This window comes from Coregonus lavaretus (genome assembly GCF_964263955.1).
Source record: "Coregonus lavaretus genome assembly, chromosome: 11".
NCBI classification, from domain to species: Eukaryota; Metazoa; Chordata; class Actinopteri; order Salmoniformes; family Salmonidae; genus Coregonus; species Coregonus lavaretus.
This window is the reverse complement of record NC_139998.1, coordinates 29,903,271-29,917,501: the sequence shown is the minus strand read 5'-3', so window position 1 is coordinate 29,917,501 and position 14,231 is coordinate 29,903,271. Positions and strand designations below refer to the sequence as shown.

Here is a 14,231-nt window from a genome sequence, read left to right as displayed (position 1 = left end):
CCAGTATGAAAATGTATGCAGTTGCTCTGGATAAGAGTGTCTGCTAAATGACTAAAATGTTTAAAGCTGGAATCCTTTATGGTGAAACTGCCAAGTCCGTTTGGGATATTACAACAACGAACACAGTTTTCTTCCCTCTGACATCATTGCACGTGCAATAGAACAGCAGAATATGTACTGCATTTTTTTTACAACGCTGCTCGACGCACCTTAACTCCGTTTCGTCCACAAAACAAAAACAACCCACTGGGCACACACTGGTTGAATCCACATTGCTTCCACGTCCTTTCAACGAAAGTGCTGCACATTGAACCAATGTGGAATAGAAGTTGAATTTACAGTTGAAGTCGGAAGTTTGCATACACCTTAGCCAAATACATTTAAACTCAGTTTTTCACAATTCCTGACATTTAATCCTAGTAAGAATTCCCTGTCTTAGGTCAGTTAGGATCAGCACTTTATTTTAAGAATGTGAAATGTCAGAATAATAGTAGAGAGAATGATTTATTTCAGCTTTTATTTATTTTATCACATTCCCAGTGGGTCAGAAGTTTACATACACTCAATTAGTATTTGGTGGCATTGCCTTTAATTTAGTTTAACTTGGGTCAAACGCTTCGGGTAGCCTTCCACAAGCTTCCCACAATAAGTTGGGTGAAATTTGGCCCATTCCTCCTGACAGAGCTTGTGTAACTGAGTCAGGTTTGTAGGCCTCCTTGCTCACACACGCTTTTTCAGTTCTGCCCACACATTTTCTATAGGATAGAGGTCAGGCATTTGTGATGGCCACTCCAATACCTTGACTTTGTTGTTCTTAAGACATTTTGCCACAACTTTGGAAGTATGCTTGGGGTCATTGCGACCAAGCTTTAACTTCCTGACTGATGTCTTGAGATGTTGCTTCAATATATCCACATAATTTTATTTCCTCATGATGCCAACTATTTTGTGAAGTGCACCAGTCCCTCCTGCAGCAAAGCACCCCCACAGCATGATGCTACCACCCCCGTGCTTCATGGTTGGGATGGTGTTCTTCAGCTTGCAAGTCCCCCCTTTTTCCTCCAAACATAACGATGGCCATTATGGCCAAACAGTTCTATATTTGTTTCATCAGACCAGAGGACATTTCTCCAAAAAGTATGATCTTTGTCCCCATGTGCAGTTGCAAACCGTAGTCTGGCTTTTTTATGGCGGTTTTGGAGCAGTGGCTTCTTCCTTGCTGAGCGGCCTTTCAGGTTATGTCGATATAGGACTCGTTTTACTGTGGATATAGATACTTGTGTACCTGTTTCCTCCAGCATCTTCACAAGGTCCTTTGCTGTTGTTCTGGGATTGATTTGCACTTTTCGCACCAAAGTACGTTCATCTCTAGGAGACAGAACGCGTCTCCTTCCTGAGTGGTATGACGGCTGCGTGGTCCCATGGTGTTTATACTTGCGTACTATTGTTTGTACAGATGAACGTGGTACCTTCAGGCGTTTGGAAATTGCTCCCAAGGATGAACCAGGCTTGTGGAGGTCTTGGCTGATTTCTTTTGATTTTCCCATGATGTCAAGCAAAGAGGCACTGAGTTTGAAGGAAGGCCATGAAATACATCCACATGTACACCTCCAATTGACTCAAATGATGTCAATTAGCCTATCAGAAGCTTCTAAAGCCATGACATCATTTTCTGGAAGTTTCCAAGCTGTTTAAAGGCACAGTCAACTTAGTGTATGTAAACGTCTGACAGTGAATTATAAGTGAAATAATCTGTCTGTAAACAATTGTTGGAAAAATTACTTGTGTCATGCACAAAGTAGATGTCCTAACCAACTTGCCAAAACGATAGTTTGTTAACAAGAAATTTGTGGAGTGGTTGAAAAACAAGTTTTAATTACTCCAACCTAAGTGTATGTAAACTTCCGACTTCAACTATACGTCTGTGCCCAGTGGGAAAAGTGCAGGGGTCGGACAGTGGCGCTGTTTCCCCTAATGTGGATTCCATCTTTTAAACAAACATTATTCAAAATAATATTTCAAAACAATATTTTTTGAGTACATAACTAGAGCCAGGAGTTTTCCTTGGTCAAGTCACATGGTCAGGTAAAACTCCTGGATCTAATAATAATTACTGTGGGACAATATCAGATCACTGGCCATGAGAGAGCGAAGTGATTTGCTTAATTAATTTCTCTCTCTATTGAAGTGAGGAGGACAGGTGATGTTGTTGCATGCCATCAGAGGGATTAAAATAGAGGAGACATGAAAGGGAGCTGCTGTTGCCTTTGATATGGACATGGAGGGCCACCTGAGGAGCACAGGAGTTTTTCTCTCCCCAATACCACATCTGAAAATTGAACAGGTGTTTGTTCTAGTGAAGCCAGAGCATAGATTCTCAATACTGACAAAGAGAGATGCTGAAAGAGTTTGACTACCAACGCAATAAACTGTGTGTTAATCATGATTATTCAATATTGCACAGTAGTGATTATGTCACAAATGTAGATGCTCTATAGAGGATGAGAAAGAGAGGGAGAGAGGGAGTACGAGGAGGGAAAAAGCATGTTTAGGAGAGAGAAGGATGTTGCACACAGCTGATATGGTGAGCACATGACAGACAGGGCTGGAGAAAGAGAGGGAGGTTGTTAGACTGATGAGTAATGGGAGTGACATTGTATGTGAGACAGAGGAACGTGCATGGACTCAGTATTCTAATGAAAGGACATGTCGTGTAGTGAGTCACACAGATTATCACAAAACTTCTCTTACAACACATCCTGGGATGGAGCAGTGGGATTGACAACATGCCAGAGGGCACGCATCGCTGCCCACACCCTAACCCTCCCTAGGAGATACAGAGGCATTATTGGTGGTGTAATAAGGCTTCTGGTCAGGGAATTACTATTTTATAATGCTAGATTATATAATAATGCTTTTGGGAAGTTGGAGGATTTGGCTTCAATAGCTTGTCACAGGCTATGCCATGCCACCATACTGATGTTATTAGGTTCATACTGTACAGCCCAATGATTCTTCTGAGTAAATTTCCAAAATAGCTCCATGCCAGATTTCATCATCCAGAGCGGAAACCCAGTGAACTGGCCTTACATTCCCAATCACCTGCCCCTGTGACATCAGCCATCTGAGAAGGACATGACTGTTCATGCCACTTTAACGCAACTGGCTGCTGGCACCAGCTTCTCAGGTTAAGATGACTCATTCACCCCCAGCATTGTGACACAGTGCCACTCCTGCCTGTACTTTACCAGAGAACAAAAATATCTCTGGTCACAGTAATATCAATGAACTGTGAGAAGAATGACTTAATTCAAGCTGGTTCAGTTGTAACTTGTACACTTTTGTTAAAATCATGTTCTAAATTCTGTTGCATTTTTAACAGTACACTAATTCAGTCTAAAGTATTCATCGCTTTTTTTCTTGGTATAGTGTGAATAGAGGCAAACCATCACTCTGTTTAAAGTGCCTGTGGCTGTGACAAGCTGAGACGTGATGTAAAAGCCAGCTTTGCCATATCGTTTTAACAGTAGATAACCTGAGAACAGAGAGAGAGAGTGTGGGAGTAGAGACCTTGGGTTCATAGTCTCTGTATCATGACTACCTTAGTTCTGACAGATCTATCATTCAATACCGTTATGCATCTCTGTATGGTTTTCTTTTCTGAATTGATACTGATGGGAAGGTGAAGTGGTGACATGTTATTGATGTTGCAGTACCTGTCTTTGTCTACAGAGGTCAGAATCATTGAGTCAGAGTAGCTATTACATTTACATTTTAGTCATTTAGCAGACGCTCTTATCCAGAGCGACTTACAGGAGCAATTAGGGTTAAGTGCCTTGCTCAAGGGCACATCGACAGATTTTTCACCTAGTTGGCTCAGGGATTAGAACCAGCAACCTTTCGGTTACTGACACAACGCTCTTAACCACTAAGCTACCTGCCGCTATCCTCTGGATTCACATTCATTTTAATAAAGGGGCCTTCCATAACATTCCCTGCTGTTAATTGTTAAAAGTTTCATAATTATTACCACTTATTCATATGACTTATTCAACTAAGACCTTCTAAATTCAACACCATGATGATAATGATGTATGTGTCCGCTCAAAGCAAGGTGAGATGGAGAGAGAGACGGAGAGAAAGAGGTTTCTACACAGCTGTCTGTAACAAGGTCACGCCACATCAATCACCAATGTTTCTACAGATAAAAATATCAGTGTTTTGTCACATTGGAGGAGTAAAGAGTGTAGATCTTGACATTGTGTGGTTGGAGGTAAAACCCAAACCCTATCCTGAGGATGATATGGTCTTGAATATCATAAAATAATCCCTGAGCACAGAGGTGATAACATTGAGGAGCTAGCCTATCTGTCTTGTCTCATTGGTCCTGTTAGCACCACTAGTTCAATAGGGACCTGTTATCTGGGGTTTTCCCATTAGGCTAATATGTGTATTACAGACTCATATCACTGTGCTGTAATTTGTACACTATTTGTAATTCATTTGTATGAAGTGACTTGTCAACACTTCCTCTGGGTGTGAGATGCACAGAAGAAAAGGCTTCAACTGATATTTTACGAATGTGTTTAATGCCTTCCATTTCACAGGTACCGTTATGTGAAATTAATATTTTGGTTAGCCTATCTGCATTCCCTCCATATACAGTTGAAGTCGGAAATGTACATACACCTTAGCCAAGTACATTTAAACTCAGTTTTTCACAATTCCTGACATTTAATCCTAGTACAAATTCCCTGTTTTACGTCAGTTAGGATCACCACTTTATTTTAAGAATATGAAATGTCAGAATAATAGTAGATAGAATGATTTATTTCAGCTTTTATTTCTTTCATTACATTCCCAGTGGGTCAGAAGTTTACATTCACTCAATTAGTATTTGGTAGCATTGCCTTTAAATTGTTTAACTTCGGTCAAATGTTTTGGGTAGCCTTCCACAAGCTTCCCACAATAAGTTGGGTGAATTTTGGCCCATTCCTCCTGACAGAGCTGGTGTAACTGAGTCAGGTTTGTAGGCCTCCTTGCTCGCACACACTTTTTCAGTTCTGCCCACACATTTTCTATACGATTGAGGTCAGGGCTTTGTGATGGCCACTCCAATACCTTGACTTTGTTGTCCTTAAGCCACTTGCCACAACTTTGGAAGTATGCTTGGGGTCATTGTTCATTTGGAAGACCCATTTGCGACCAAGCTTTAACTACCTGACTGATGTCTTGAGATGTTGCTTCAATATATCCACATAATTTTCCTTCCTCATGATGCCATCTATTTTGTGAAGTGCACCAGTCCCTCCTGCAGCAAAGCACCCCCACAGCATGATGCTGCCACCCCCGTGCTCACGGTTTGGATGGTGTTCATCGGCTTGCAGGAACCCCCTTTTTCCTCCAAACATTACGATGGTCATTATGGTCAAACAGTTCTATTTTTGTTTCATCAGACCAGAGGACATTTCTCCAAAAAGTACGATCTTTGTCCCCATGTGCAGTTGCAAACCGTAGTCTGGCTTTTTTATGGCGGTTTTGGAGCAGTGGCTTCTTCCTTGCTGAGCGACCTTTCAGATTTTGTTGATATAGGACTCGTTTTACTGTGGATATTGTCACGGATTCCGCCGAGGCTGCTCCTCCTCCTTGCTCGGGCAGGCTTCGGCATTCGTCGTCCCCGGAGTACTAGTTACTGCCGATCGATGTTTCGGTGTTTGTCTTGTGTTGTCTAGTTTGTACACCTGTTACTTATTTTGTGTTGATTGTGTAACATATAAGTTCCCTTGTTTTACGTTTGGCCTTTGTGTGTTATTGTCATTTTGTCCTGTTTGATGTTCGGCATATCTAGTTCGTCTTTTACGCACTGAGCGTGTTACTCCTCCAGTGTTGTGGAGACTTCTGTTTTGTGCGTGTTAACTTGAAGTAAAGTAGTCATCTTGATCCTCTGTGTCCTGCGCCTGACTTCACTGCCGCGTACACATCACCCCTTTTAACAGATATAGATACTTTTGTACCTGTTTCCTCCAGCATCTTCACAGGGTCCTTTGCTGTTGTTCTGGGATTGATTTGCACTTTTTGCACCAAAGTTCGTTAATCTCTAGGAGACAGAACTTCCTGAGCGGTATGACGGCTGCGTGGTCCCATGGTGTTTATACTTGCGTACTATTGTTTGTACAGATGAACGTGGTACCTTCAGGCGTTTGGAAATTGCTCCCAAGGATGAACCAGACTTGTGGAGGTCTACAATCTTTTTTCTGAGGTCTTGGCTGATTTCTTTTGGCACTGAGTTTGAAGGTAGGCCTCGAAATACATCCACAGGTACACCTCCAATTGACTCAAATGATGTCAATTAGCCTATCAGAAGCTTCTAAAGCCATGACATCATTTTCTGGAATTTTCCAAGCTGTTTAAAGGCACGGTCAACTTAGTGTATATAAACTTCTGACCCACTGGAATTGTGATACAGTGAGTTATAAGTGAAATAATCTGTCTGTAAACATTTGTTGGAAAAATTACTTGTGTCATGCACAAAGTAGATGTCCTAACCGACTTGCCAAAACTATAGTTAGCTAACAAGACATTTGTGGAGTGGTTGAAAAACTAGTTTTAATGACTCCAACCTAAGTGTATGTAAACTTCCGACTTCAACTGTAGGTATTCCCAGCCATGTGAAATCCATAGTTTAGGCCTAATTTATTTATTTCAATTGACTGATTTCCTTATTTGAACTGTAACTGTTTATTAGGAAAAAAAATCCAGAAAATCACATTGTAGGATTTTTAATGAATTTATTTGCAAATTATGGTGGAAAATAAGTATTTGGTCACCTACAAACAAGCAAGATTTCTGGCTCTCACAGACCTGTAACTTCTTCTTTAAGAGGCTCCTCTGTCCTCCACTCATTACCTGTATTAATGGCACCTGTTTGAACTTGTTATCAGTATAAAAGACACCTGTCCACAACCTCAAAGAGTCACACTCCAAACTCCACTATGGCCAAGACCAAAGAGTTGTCAAAGGACACCAGAAACAAAATTGTAGACCTGCACCAGGCTGGGAAGACTGAATCTGCAATAGGTAAGCAGCTTGGTTCAAAGAAATCAACTGTGGGAGCAATTATTAGGAAATGGAAGACATACAAGACCACTGATAATCTCCCTCGATCTGGGGCTCCACGCAAGATCTCACCCCGTGGGGTCAAAATGATCACAAGAACGGTGAGCATAAATCCCAGAACCACACGGGGGGACCTAGTGAATGACCTGCAGAGAGCTGGGACCAAAGTAACAAAGCCTACCATCAGTAACACACTACGCCGCCAGGGACTCAAATCCTGCAGTGCCAGACGTGTCCCCCTGCTTAAGCCAGTACATGTCCAGGCCCGTCTGAAGTTTGCTAGAGTGCATTTGGATGATCCAGAAGAGGATTGGGAGAATGTCATATGGTCAGATGAAACCAAAATATTACTTTTTGGTAAAAACTCAACTTGTCGTGTTTGGAGGACAAAGAATGCTGAGTTGCATCCAAAGAACACCATACCTACTGTGAAGCATGGGGGTGGAAACATCATGCTTTGGGGCTGTTTTTCTGCAAAGGGACCAGGACAACTGATCTGTGTAAAGGAAAGAATGAATGGGGCCATGTATCGTGAGATTTTGAGTGAAAACCTTCTTCCATCAGCAAGGGCATTGAAGATGAAACGTGGCTGGGTCTTTCAGCATGACAATGATCCCAAACACACCGCCCGGGCAACGAAGGAATGGCTTCATAAGAAGCATTTCAAGGTCCTGGAATGGCCTAGCCAGTCTCCAGATCTCAACCCCATAGAAAATCTTTGGAGGGAGTTGAAAGTCCGTGTTGCCCAGCGACAGCCCCAAAACATCACTGCTCTAGAGGAGATCTGCATGGAGGAATGGGCCAAAATACCAGCAACAGTGTGTGAAAACCTTGTGAAGACTTACAGAAAACGTTTGACCTGTGTCATTGCCAACAAAGGGAACTTATTTTCCACCATAATTTGCAAATAAATTCATAAAGAATCCTACAATGTGATTTTCTGGAGAAAAAAAATCTCATTTTGTCTGTCATAGTTGACGTGTACCTATGATGAATATTACAGGCCTCTCTCATCTTTTTAAGTGGGAGAACTTGCACAATTGGTGGCTGACTAAATACTTTTTTCCCCCACTGTATGTAGACTGGAGTCTGAAGTCCAGAGAGACCTGGTCAAATGTATTAATGGGATCCCAGACAACAGAAAGAGCCCTAATGATCACCTCTGTCTCCTTTTGTTTGACTCGTTCAATCCACATATTTATACGTCTTCCAGCTTCGGTGAGGGGTTCCTTCTGCACTGAGTACTATTTACTTTAGGGACATCTGGTATAGGCAAGGACAGTTGGTCTAACTTAACTGACTGTCCTACTCACATTCTATAGAGGTACACTGTCTGTCTGGCTTCAGTATGTGCTGCAGAACAGACAGTAACCTTAAAGTACAGGACTGACTGACTGTGTCTAGTGATTGCAAATAAGACGTCTGCAAAGTAGGCTAGCCTTTCCATAGTAGTCCTAGTAGTTCTCATGTGACCAATGGCATCTCAGCCTCATAGCTTCTCACAGAGATGCCCAGAGCTGGCATTTCCATTCCTGACACCTCTAGGCTAAACCTGGCATTCCGTCTGCCTCCTTAGCACTCTGGCCCAAATTATCATTTGTATTTGTTAACGGGCTTAATTAGCACCCACTAGTTTAGAAACAGGCATCCCCCACTCAACAGCCTGCTATTTACACCTCTCTGTGTTCTTATGGATGGCTTTTTATAGGTCAAAAAATGATTTGACACATCAGAGACTGAAAACTTTTTTTCCTTAAGTAAGTGGTCCTCTGTAGCTCAGCTGGTAGAGCACAGTGCTTGTAATGCCAGGGTAGTGGGTTCGATCCCCGGGACCACCCATACACAAAAAAATATATGCACGCATGACTGTAAGTGGCTTTGGAAAAAAGCATCTGCTAAGTGGCATATTATTAAGTGTGAAATTGGACTGAATCCATTCCTTAAAGTGTTTGCATGTAATGTACAGCGCCTTGCAAAAGTATTCATCCCCCTTGCCGTTTTTCCTATTTTGTTGCATTACAACCTGTAATTTAAATTGATTTTTATTTGGATTTCATGTAATGGACAAACACAAAATAGTCCAAATTGGTGAAGTGAAATGAAAAAAAAAAACTTGTTTCAGAAAATTCTAAAAAATAAATAACGGAAAAGTGGTGCGTGCATATGTATTCACCCCCTTTGCTATGAAGCCCCTAAATAAGATCTGGTGCAACCAATTACCTTCTGAAGTCACATAATTAGCTAAATAAAGTCCACCTGTGTACAATCTAAGTGTCACATGATCTGTCACATGATCTCAGTATATACACCTGTTCTGAAAGGCCCCAGAGTCTGCAACACCACTAAGCAAGGGGCACCACCAAGCAAGCGACACCATAAAGACCAAGGAGCTCTCCAAACAGGTCAGGGACAAAGTTGTGGAGAAGTACAGATCAGGGTTGGGTTATAAAAAAATATCAGAAACTTTGAAAATCCCACGGAGCACCATTAAATCCATTATTAAAAAAATTGAATATGGCACCACAACAAACCTGCCAAGAGCAGGCCGCCCACCAAAACTCACTAACCAGGCAAGGAGGGCTTTAATCAGAGAGGCAACAAAGAGACCAAAGATAACCCTGAAGGAGCTGCAAAGCTCCACAGCGGAGATTGGAGTATCTGTCCATAGGACCACTTTAAGCCGTACACTCCACAGAGCTGGGCTTTACGAAAGAGTGGCCAGAAAAAAGCCATTGCGTTTGGTGTTCGCCAAAAGGCATGTGGGAGACTCCCCAAACATATGGCAGAAGGTACTCTGGTCAGATGAGACTAAAATTGAGCTATTTGGCCATCAAGGAAAACGCTATGTCTGGTGCAAACCCAACACCTCTCATCACCCTGAGAACACCATCCCCACAGTGAAGCATGGTGGTGGCAGCATCATTCTGTGGGGATGTTTTTCATTGGCAGGGACTTGGAAACTGGTCAGAATTGAAGGAATGATGGATGGCACTAATACAGGGGAATTCTTGAGGGAAACCTGTTTCAGTCTTCCAGAGATTTGAGACTGGGATGGAGGTTCACCTTCCAGCAGGACAATGACCCTAAGCATACTGCTAAAGCAACACTTAAGTGGTTTAAAGGGAAACATTTAAATATATTGGAATGGCCTAGTCAAAGCCCAGACCTCAATCCAATTGAGAATCTGTGGTATGACTTAAAGATTGCTGTACACCAGCGGAACCCATCCAACTTGAAGGAGCTGGAGCAGTTTTGCCTTGAAGAATGGGCAAAAATCCCAGTGGCTAGATGTGCCAAGCTTATAGAGACATACCCCAAGAGACTTGCAGCTGTAATTGATGCAAAAGGTGGCTCGACAAAGTATTGACTTTGGGGGGGGGGGTGGTGAATAGTTATGCACGCTCAAGTTTTCAGTTTTTTTGTCTTATTTCTTGTTTGTTTCACAAATTTTTTTATTTTGCATCTTCAAAGTGGTAGGCATGTTGTGTAAATCAACTGATACAAACCCCCCAAAAATCCATTTCAATTCCAGGTTGTAAGGCAACAAAATAGGAAAAATGCCAAGGGGGGTGAATACTTTCATAAGCCACTGTTTTCTACCAGACACTCATAGTTGTTTTGTTTGATAAAGGAAAAAAAAGCATGTGATGGTTGAGTGATATGATGTCCATTTTCAATTCAATTTCCGCATTCGCTGAGGCACTCACGCAAGAATAACAGCATTTACTAATGCTATTGAAATGAGAGCCAACTCCAAGCTTTGTCTATTTAGCATGGGAGTATGCGGTTTCACCAGAAGACAGTGGCCCCTTTTCAGCGTATGAAATGGTCTCTTAGTTCTGAATGCAATTCCCACCAAGACTTGTTAGCATCACCATTTCTGTTCAACTCTGTGTCTAGCCCTGAAAGCTTGTCCTTGGCAGTGGGTTGTGTATTATTTTAGTAGCGCTTCATGACACCATCCTGTCAGGGATAGCCTCATACTCTGCCTCTGCTTCCTCTGATTAATATAAAATACACTCAAGTGGTTTCTCTTAACCAGTTCACTTCTTCCAATTAATACTCTGATAGTGATACTCAAAAACAAATTGGGCAAGAGAAGTTAGTTTTCCCACAGAATTTTCTAGATATGATCAACATTTTTTTAAACGGATGTAACCCTAACCCATCCAATATCATTCACTGACTTTTTATAATAATATGCCTAATATTGTGTGTGAAATATTGAACTGTCAGGGGACGTATCACCATATAGCCCAGTCAAATTACAGTGACATACAGTAGATACAGTGGGGGGAAAAGTATTTAGTCAGCCACCAATTGTGCAAGTTCTCCCACTTAAAAAGATGAGAGAGGCCTGTAATTTTCATCATAGGTACACGTCAACTATGACAGACAAATTGAGGATAAAAAATCACATTGTAGGATTTTTTATGAATTTATTTGCAAATTATGGTGGAAAATAAGTATTTGGTCACCTACAAACAAGCAAGATTTCTGGCTCTCACATACCTGTAACTTCTTCTTTAAGAGGCTCCTCTGTCCTCCACTTGTTACCTGTATTAATGTCACCTGTTTGAACTTGTTATCAGTATAAAAGACACCTGTCCACAACCTCAAACAGTCACACTCCAAACTCCACTATGGCCAAGACCAAAGAGCTGTCAAAGGACACCAGAAACAAAATTGTAGACCTGCACCAGGCTGGGAAGACTGAATCTGCAATAGGTAAGCAGCTTGGTTTGAAGTAATCAACTGTGGGAGCAATTATTAGGAAATGGAAGACATACAAGACCACTGATAATCTCCCTCGATCTGGGGCTCCACGCAAGATCTCACCCCGTGGGGTCAAAATGATCACAAGAATGGTGAGCAAAAATCCCAGAACCACACGGGGAGACCTAGTGAATGACCTGCAGAGAGCTGGGACCAAAGTAACAAAGCCTACCATCAGTAACACACTACGCCGCCAGGGACTCAAATCCTGCAGTGCCAGACGTGTCCCCCTGCTTAAGCCAGTACATGTCCAGGCCCATCTGAAGTTTGCTAGAGTGCATTTGGATGATCCAGAAGAGGATTGGGAGAATGTCATATGGTCAGATGAAACCAAAATATAACTTTTTGGTAAAAACTAAACTTGTCGTGTTTGGAGGACAAAGAATGCTGAGTTGCATCCAAAGAACACCATACCTACTGTGAAGCATGGGGGTGGAAACATCATGCTTTGGGGCTGTTTTTCTGCAAAGGGACCAGAACGACTGATCCGTGTAAAGGAAAGAATGAATGGGGCAATGTATCGTGAGATTTTGAGTGAAAACCTCCTTCCATCAGCAAGGGCATTGAAGATGAAACGTGGCTGGGGCTTTCAGCATGACAATGATCCCAAACACACCGTCCGGGCAACGAAGGAGTGGCTTCGTAAGAAGCATTTCAAGGTCCTGGAGTGGCCTAGCCAGTCTCCAGATCTCAACCCCATAGAACATCTTTGGAGGGAGTTGAAAGTCCGTGTTGCCCATCGACAGCCCCAAAACATCACTGCTCTAGAGGAGATCTGCATGGAGGAATGGGCCAAAATACCAGCAACAGTGTGTGAAAACCTTGTGAAGACTTACAGAAAACGTTTGACCTGTGTCATTGCCAACAAAGGGTATATAACAAAGTATTGAGAAACTTTTGTTATTGACCAAATGCTTATTTTCCACCATAATTTGCAAATAAATTCATTAAAAGTCCTACAATGTGATTTTCTGGATTTTTTTTCCTCATTTTGTCTGTCATAGTTGACGTGTACCTATGATGAAAATTACAGGCCTCTCTCATCTTTTTAAGTGGGAGAACTTGCACAATTGGTGGCTGACTAAATACTTTTTTCCCCCACTGTATGTACATGTATGTAGCAAGTCAAATACAAAGTGAATTTTTGATTGAATTAAACAGGCTTAGATTTTTTCTTCTTCAAACCGCTTCTAAATGGTTCCATTGTTTAAGCCTAGTTCATTCATCAGATAGAAACAGAAATCAAAACTAAGAGAAAACCATTCTGTGGGTGTATCCTTTCCACCTCTCTTTCTTCCCCCACTTCTGTAGAATGCCACTCTGACATTGCTCGTCCTAATATTTATATATTTCTTCATTCCATTATTTTACTTTTAGATTTGTGTATTGTTGTGAATTGTTAGATACTACTGCACTGTTGGATCTAGGACTAAGGCCACAAGCATTTCGCTACACCTATAATATCACCTGCTAAATATGTGTATGTGACCAATAAAATGTGATTTGATTTGATTTGATCAGAATATCCGAGCCCCTTCTCTCCTCCTCTCTTGCTCTCTCTCTGGCAGCAGTGTGTGAGGGGAGGGGCTATAGTGGAGAGTGGCCAGAGTTGAGGCAGGCTGTACTACAACAGTGTGTCAGACTGTTAGAGAGAGAGAGAAGGCAGACACAGACACAGAGTAGGCAGCAGGAGCCCTTAACTACCGGTACTCTAACTGCTCTATATTGGATAACATACTGGCTATTCTATTACTCAATCCCTGAAGGACTTCAATCTCTGATTCACCCTAAAAGGAAGCTTTTTTTAAAATCTGAAGATCATTTTGGTACAGAGAAGTGCTGGAAAGAGTGTAAGTACAAGAATAGTGTAACTACAAGCCACTACTATAGAGGCAGCCCTGTATTTATTAACTGTGCTGAGCGTAGACTCAGTTAATCATTGATGTGTCTCATGTGGTTTTGGTTACCTTGTGAAATGACGTCATTCTCTGTGTGCTGTCGTTCTGCTGCCTCTGCTGCATTATGGGCTTAGGGCTACTTTATGGCTCTCTCTGTCTGCATGGGGTTAGTTGTTGCTGCTCTCCCTCTCTCTAAGTATACATTACCAGAGTGGGTGTGTGCTGACATGAGACAGCCTCTCCCCAGTAAGTTTTTATCACAAGGTGATAGCAGGGCAGAGGGGTTTTTAAAGGGCTGCCTTCTTCTATGTAGTGGCAAGCTATATGTTTGGGTATGTTTAGATCCTCCTGCCTAAAGAGATCACTCAGCATTTTTCTCTCTGTATTTACACAGCTATTTACCTGGGTGTGTTCACATTTAAAGGGTTGTTGGCCTGTGCG

At 41.9% G+C, this 14,231-nt stretch overlaps 1 protein-coding gene across 1 annotated transcript in view; it reads left to right on the top strand.

The window, feature by feature from the left end:
* The first annotated feature begins 13,497 nt into the window (after positions 1 to 13,497).
* Positions 13,498 to 14,231, top strand: part of LOC311137411 (semaphorin-4B-like) — an 89,959-nt gene continuing 89,225 nt past the window's right edge. Inside the window, exon 1 of the mRNA XM_084171888.1 lies at positions 13,498 to 13,742. The gene's annotated coding sequence lies outside the window, so the exon portion shown is untranslated. The remainder of the gene's footprint in view (positions 13,743 to 14,231) is intronic.